Source organism: Penaeus japonicus, unplaced genomic scaffold (assembly GCF_977035675.1).
Source record: "Penaeus japonicus unplaced genomic scaffold, GWHDUDI00000001_assembly GWHDUDI00000017, whole genome shotgun sequence".
NCBI classification, from domain to species: domain Eukaryota; kingdom Metazoa; phylum Arthropoda; class Malacostraca; order Decapoda; family Penaeidae; genus Penaeus; species Penaeus japonicus.
In genome coordinates this window covers 9,332,746-9,340,245 of record NW_028234419.1, presented here as the reverse complement: position 1 = coordinate 9,340,245, position 7,500 = coordinate 9,332,746, and the positions used below count along the sequence as shown (strand labels likewise).

At 49.1% G+C, this 7,500-nt stretch overlaps 1 protein-coding gene across 2 annotated transcripts in view; it reads right to left on the bottom strand.

Moving 5' to 3' along the window:
• The window catches only part of LOC122244265 (ubiquitin carboxyl-terminal hydrolase 48), a 129,223-nt gene that overhangs the window by 63,491 nt on the left and 58,232 nt on the right, over positions 1-7,500 (bottom strand). The gene's annotated exons all lie outside the window — the stretch shown is intronic.

Here is a 7,500-nt window from a genome sequence, read left to right as displayed (position 1 = left end):
GAGATAGATAGAAAGTGAGAAAATCCAACAGGAGAACCCGAACGAATAGCAAGAGCCAAGAACCAGGCAGAATTGAGATCCACAAGGAACCGATAACTAAGAACCACCGAGAACCAAGAACCACCGGGAACCGAGAACCAAGAGACCAGCAAAGGGGAAACAGCGGCAACAGAAAGGCGCGCATAAAAACGGCCTCGCCCCATTAAATTTTCATTTTGTATTTTTTTTCTCTCTCTCTCCTTTCGTCTTCGTCTTAGCCAGAGGGGAAAAAATGCGAGTGGAGAGGACGCCGCGTTGATGACGACGATGCGAGGGAGGGAGGGAGGGATGGTATGAGGAAAGGGATGGGGGGGGAGGGAGGGAGGGAGGGAGGGCTGGAGGGAAGGATGGAAGGAGGGAGGTAAAGAAGGAAGGATGGAGAGTAGGAAGGAGGGAGAGAAGGAAGGAGGGAGAGAGGGAAGGGAGGGAAAGGGGCGACGCGGGTGAGGAAGCTCTTCGTGGTGGCGATGAGATGATAGAACTGTCGACGGATCCTTTGAAAAAGAAAGCTGCAGAGAACACATCCTGCTTGAAAGCGCGGAATCTCAAAAGTCCTCTGACACTCACATATCGATTCCCGAGAGAGACAAATGCATAAAGAGACACAGATAAGACAACAGTAAGGCATGAAATAAACCACGCGCGAACGGAAGAAGATAACAAAACTAAAAAACAACAACATGAAAACGAAACTATTATAAAAATAAAATGTGTACATGAACTCAAACACTTAAACACACACGAATACACACACGTCGACATATATTCGTCCTAGAAATGGACATTTATAAAAAAAAAAAAGGAAAAAAGGGGCAAAGGAAAAAACAATAAAATGACATTCGAATCAATCTTCCACGGTGGATTATTTCAATACACATGAGATATAACAAGTAACAATAATATGAATAAAAAAGACACGTAAAAGATGGTATAAACGTAATGACAGCCTGCAGTATCTCCACGCTATGTCAAATGTCTTATGAGGGATAATCTCTCACAAGCCTGTGTGACTTTTTTAGTCTAACACAAACAATATACCTTAGTAATCCCTTTGTCCCGTTCCACGTTTTCTATTACTTGTGTAACAGCCACGTTTCGTCTCTGGGTTAAGGGGAACCTTATCTAGAATCAAGGTTGTTGGTTTTGTTTCAAAGAATAAATAATGCCATATTCATCTGAAGGTTACAACAGCAAGTACAAATCCGGCTAAAATAACTTGTGCATCGGCTTCATCTGCAAGGAACTTTATCACTATGTATGAGTAAGATCCTTTTTGTTTTGATGTAATTTTTTTTTTGTGTATAAATTTCCTCCCCCCGTCATTTCTTTGTTTATTCTAATCACGGCTGACGATGCAGTCTATGTCCCCACCCACTACTCTATTTTTTTATTCCTCGTTTCACCACGCTGCCGCCCCCTAAGCCGTGTTCTTCGCTAGACAATGACGAAAAAAATGTAAAAGACTATTAGGTGGATTCCAGATGTCCCGTATGTAATATCATAGTCAAATGCGGAAAATAAACGTGGAAAAACAATAGGTGACGATTCCAAATGCTTTGAGAATGTAAAAGCCTCACTGAAATGGGGTACATGAGATGTTACACGGATGCAATGTGGGCGTAAGATCTTGCTCTTGCAGATACAACAATAAAGAAATATATATAAACATCCACATTTAGACTCTAATACCTGCGCAAATTGCAACGTAATTCTATCAATATACATTTGTGTGTACAGCTCAGCTATTCTCCTCTGCATTAACATACTTATGTAATCAGTTGCATCTTCTTTGGCTGAATCAATATCAATAACAATTTCTTTATATGCAAAGAGCATTATGGTAATATTTCATAAAACAATACAAGCACAAGGGAGTGGGGGAGAGACAGACAAATAGATAGATAGATAGATAGATAGAGATTTCATGGTTACAATTTGAAGAACCTAGTTGAACCCCGGCGACAACGAATGAACACCAATGATATAACAAAAAGAGAATTATCCGTGAACTAAAAAGGAAAAGAAAGCCGATACCAACGACAACACTAATGATCATTAAGAAAAATCAGGGCAAGAGACGGTGAAAAAGGTTTTAAAAATAAGAAAAATAAATAAAATGAGGTTCAGGTTCAAACATCAATGAAGGTCCGGATATCGAGATCGAGGTTCTTCTCGAAATACCGCTTTCCACCTGCGACTTCCGAGGCTCAGCCAGACCGATGACTGAAAGAGGTGAGGCCTCTCTTCCCCCCACCCCCTCTTCCCTTGAAAAAAGAGAGGGGAGGGGGAGAGGAGGAAGAAGGGGCGATCACGCACACAATAGGAGAGAGAGAGAGAGAGAGAGAGAGAGAGAGAGAGAGAGAGAGAGAGAGAGAGAGAGAGAGAGAGAGAGAGAGAGAGAGAGGGAGAGAGGGAGAGAGGGAGTGAGGGAGAGGGAGAGGGAGAGAGAGAGAGAGAGAGAGAGAGAGAGAGAGAGAGAGAGAGAGAGAGAGAGAGAGAGAGAGAGAGAGAGAGAGAGAGAGAGAGAGAGAGAGAGAGAGAGAGAGAGAGACAGAAGAAGAAGAAAAAAAAACTTTCCAGGAGGTGAGTGACACATTGGCACACTCCCTGTTGCGATACCGATCTCTTATTTTGCGCGTTGAAAAGGGCCGGGACGGGGGCGAGCGGGTGACAGGTCCTCGTCCCAACACGCTACTTCGACGCAGGGAGAACCACTCGCGCCCGCCTGGGATCAACATCACGGGGGGTGGGGAGGGAGGAGCGAGGGAGGAGGGAGGGAGGGAGGAGGGAGGAGGGAGGAGGGAGGAGGGAGGAGGGAGGGGAGGGGGAGGGGGAGGGGGAAGGAGAGGAAAGGAAAGAGAAGAGACAGAAAGAAAGAAAGAGAGAGTGGGAGGGAGAGGAAAGGAAAGAGTAGGGAAAGAAAGAGAGAGAGAGAGAGCGGGGGAAAGGGAGAGAAGAGAGGGAGGGGGAGGGGGAGGGGGAGAGAGAGTGAGAGGAGAGAGGAAAAGGTGAGAGGGAGAGGGAGAGGGAAGGAGAGGGTTGAAAGAGGGAGGGCTTACTTTGCCACTGAAAGGTGGTGAACCGGAAGCCAGGCTCTATACCTATCAATTGTTACTATCTGCATCGTTATCGCAAATGCACATAATTGTTGCTACCTGTGCTTTTTCTAGTAATGTGTCTAAACTTGTTACTTTTCATTACTCTAACTCATTGTTTTTATGTTTGTTGTGAGTCTGCTCGGAAGTGAGTCTTTCACACCTACTCTCCGGCAGGGAGAGTAGATAAGAATGACCTGCATAGTGGCCATGTTTTGGCGACTCTAAGCTCATTTCCCTGGCAGATAGATGTGAGCTCTGAAACGGTAAAATAACAGCAGAAGGATAGGAGAAGAAACAAGGATAGCATAAGACCAGTAAAGCAGGCTTAAACTCTTGCGTTTGCTTGTTTTAGGATGGCCAGATGGCGGGCATAGTCGCTACATACCACGTGGGTAACCTCAGACACCTTCCCCATGCTGACCTGAGCTCAGGGCAACGCTCCAGACATTAGTTCAGCCGTGACCTCCGTCTGGAAAAGACCTCTTTCCTGTCTACCCTCGTGGGCAGTCCTAGTGTCCTCTACGAGACTCGTATATAGCCGTGCTGTATCGTTCTTCTTCCCTTAAAAAGCCATACAGCTGACCGCCAGTTTCCCTGTTCCATCGAGTTATTTGTAAGGTGCTCTGACCGATTCAGCAAAGTAACCCATTACAGATAGAGAGAGACCCAAGGGCAGGGTTATGACAAGTGTAACGTCAGGCCAATAAAGTGCTGCGGCACTCCAAGTTCCAAGTTGTGAGCAAAGGACACGTTCCCACTCGGCACTAGCTGACATCGGGTACAAACGACAGGACGAAACCTCAAAGCTTACATTTGGCGGAAGCGTATTTCTGGTGCCAGCATACACAGGGAGAAAGGAGGATAGGGGAGAGGAAGAGGAAGAGGGAGAGAGAGGGCGAGGGGGAAGGGTGAAAGAGATAGTGAAATTGGAGAGAAAGAAAAAAAAGACGGAAGGGAGACAAATCAGTGAAATATTAATTAAAAGGAAGGAGATACAGAGAGCAGGGAAGGAGGGGCAGAGACACTGAAACGAGGGAAACGGATGGAGGGAGGGAGGGAGGGAGGGAGGGAGGGAGGGAGGGAGAGAGAAGAGGGAGGGAAGCGACCACAGCGAGAACAAAAAGCGTCGCGAAGCTGCGAAAGATGGGAAGAGGGCCCAGCGTCCGACAAAAACCGAGTCGAAGTTTGAGAGATGTTGGAGGGAAGAGTGGTGGTGGGGGTAGGGTAGGAGTGGAGAGGAAAGGGGAGGAGAAGGAAGAAGAGGGGAACTTGAGGTCCCCCGACCTTGGAGGGTCAATATAGTGGGGAGGGAGGTAGAGGGAAGGAGTGGGGTTTGGACGACACAAGAGGAAGATGAGGAAGGATGGGGGAAGATATAATAATAATAAAAAAGAGAAAACAAAGTAAAAATTTGAGCTTCAAAAATTGAACCTCCCTTCTTTCCTAAAAAGAAAAAAATCATGCTTATGAACCTACGCCCCCCATCCTTCTCACCCTACCTCCCCAGTGCTTATATATTTCAGCCGTAGCAGCAGGGCCGATGTAGGGCTAAGGGCAAGGGGAGAGAAATGAGACAGAAGGGTCAGCACACGTCGCCAAAGAAAAAAAAATATAAACAAAAACAACGCCACCACCGACAGAAACAACAACACCGCCGCCACCACCAACAACACCACGACTGACGATGACAACAACACCATCGACTACAATACCACCACCACCACAAGGATACCTAAAGGCTCGCCGATGCCTTCCCCAAGGTCCTCCAACACCGACCAAAGTTCCGTAAACCTCCCCGCGGAGATACACGTACAACACGGAGCTGAGCTGACACCCCCACCCTCCCCCCTCCCTCACCCCAACCGACCTACGTTACAGCCTCTCCGCGTCCCCTTGACATGATTGCCGGGAGTTCGCAACAAATGCTAGGAGGGGGGGGGGTTTGGATGAGAAGGTTGGGGAGGGTCTCGCGGGCTTGGGGAAGGGGTGGGAAAGGGCGTGAATGGTTCCGAGGGGTTAGGGTAGGCGGGAGAGGGGTGTAGAAACTGTGGATGGTCCGGAGAGGCTGGAGAAGGGGATGGGGAGGAATTGGGGATGGTTGTGGATGGTAACCCGAGGTTGGGGAGGGGGTGGATGCATTAGGGATCAAGGGATAGAAAGGTTGTAGATGCAGTTGGGAGATGGAGAGGCGGTAGATGTTAGTGGAAGATATGATGTCAGTATGAGATAGACACTGTGGATGCTTGGGAAGGATGAAGCGGTTGTGGATGTTGGAAGGAGGAAGAGGGTGAGGATATTAGGGGGAGGAGGTGAGACGGAGAGAGAGTGGATGTTACAGAAGGAGGGATGGGGAAGGATGGGGATGGAGAGGTTGTAGATTTAACGTAGATCAGGATGTTGGGAAAAGGAGTGCCACTCACTACTCTAAAGTCATAGGTGCTACAATTCCGCAATCCTTTTCAGTAGTCTCTGGGCTTGGATTGCATATTATTGTAATGGGAAAATAACAATAACAAGAAGAAGAATAATAATGATAATAATAACAATAAAGAACTTTTGATTTCAGTTAGTGAGAAAAGAAAAACACATATTAGGCTTTTATCTTTTTCTATCAGTTTAAGTCTTCATGTTAACTATCGGGATTATATTAGAAAATATATATAATGCCATAAGGGGAGTGGGGGATGAGGAGGGGGTGGAGGGAAAGGAAGGACAGGAGAGGAGGAAGGGAGGGAGGGAGAGGCAGAAGGAAGGGAGGAGGGTAGAGGGAGCGAAGGATAGAAGGGAGAGGGGTGGAGGGAGCGAAGGATGGAAGGGAGGGGGTGGAGGGAGCAAAGGATGGAAGGAGGGGGGTGGAGGGAGCGAGGGATGGAAGCAAGGGGGGTGAAAAGAGCGATGGATGGAAGGGAGGGGGGTGGAGGGAGCGAGGGATGGAAGGGAGGGGGGTGGAGGGAGCGATGGATAGAAGGGAGGGGGTGGAGGGAGCGACGGGTGGGAGAGAGGGGGGTGGAGGGAGCGAAGGATGGAAGGGAGGGGAGTGGAGGGAGCGAGGGATGGAAAGAAGAGGGGTGATAGGAGCAATGGATGGAAGGGAGGGGGGTGGAGGGAGCGATGGATAGAAGGGAGGGGGGTGGAGGGAGCGACGGATGGGAGAGAGGGGGGCTGGAGGGAGCGACGGGTTGGAGAGAGGGGGTGGAGGGAGCGAAGGATGGAAGGGAGGGGGGTGGAGGGAGAGGAGGAAGGACGTGGGCTGAGGGGAGAGGAGCGAGAGGATGGAAGGGAGGAGGATGGAGGGAGCAAAGGATGGAAGGGAGGGGGGTGGAGGGAGAGGAGGAAGGAGGGGGATGGAGGGAGAGGAGGAAGGAGGGGGATGGAGGGAGAGGAGGAAGGAGGGGGATGGAGGGAGAGGAGGAAGGAGGGGGATGGAGGGAGAGGAGGAAGGAGGGGGATGGAGGGAGAGAAGGAAGGAAGGGGGATGGAAAGAAAGGAGGAAGGAAAGGCGGTAGAAGAGAGGCATAGGAAGGAGTATGGAGAAAAGAAGCAAAACAGAAGAGAGCGAGAGAATTATATAACCATTGAGCGAAAAAAAGAAGAGGAAGAGAAAGGGTTAAGAAAGAAGAGGGAAATCACGGCGAGAGCGACGAACGAAACAGAAAAGCGAAAAGGGAACGCGAAAGGAAAGAAGACAAAGACACACAAAAATGATTAAAAAAATGGAGACAAAAAAAACTTTCCCAGAGTTTGTCGCAAGTTGCCGGGTCCCTTTTCCTCTTCCCCCCACCCCTTACCCTGCTTCCCCTTCCCCTTCCCCTGCTCTATCCCCTCCCCTAACCCTTACCCCCCCTCCCCCTATCCTTCCCCTAACCCTTGCCCCGCTTCCCCCCCCTCCCCTAACCTTACCCTGCTTCCCCCTCTCCCTCCCCTAACCTTACCCTGCTTCCCCCTCCCCCTCCCCCTACCATTACCCCCTTTCCCCTCCTCCCCATCCACCCCATCCCTGCCACCCCTGCAAGGCCTCCAGCCATTGATCACCAAGCAACTCACAGATGAGACTTTTTTCCATCATTTTTCTTTTTTTTTTCTTCTTTACCCTTAGCGTTATGTCCAAATTGCGAGCGTGGTCATCGACTAGCCCCGTGGCAGCCTAGGAAAGGGCCGATGACCGTGATGAAAGGTGTGTGGATGGGGACGCAGTTATAACCTCAGATTTAGGCTGTGACGTAGCAAGCGCAAAAAAATAAGAGTAAGAGAGAAGACAATATTTTTAAGGCAGGGGGGGGGGATGTAATGAACCCATGCTAGCTTTAACATACTGAGTTTATGCGGACGCACACATGCACACTCATGCAAGCGCACTCACGCG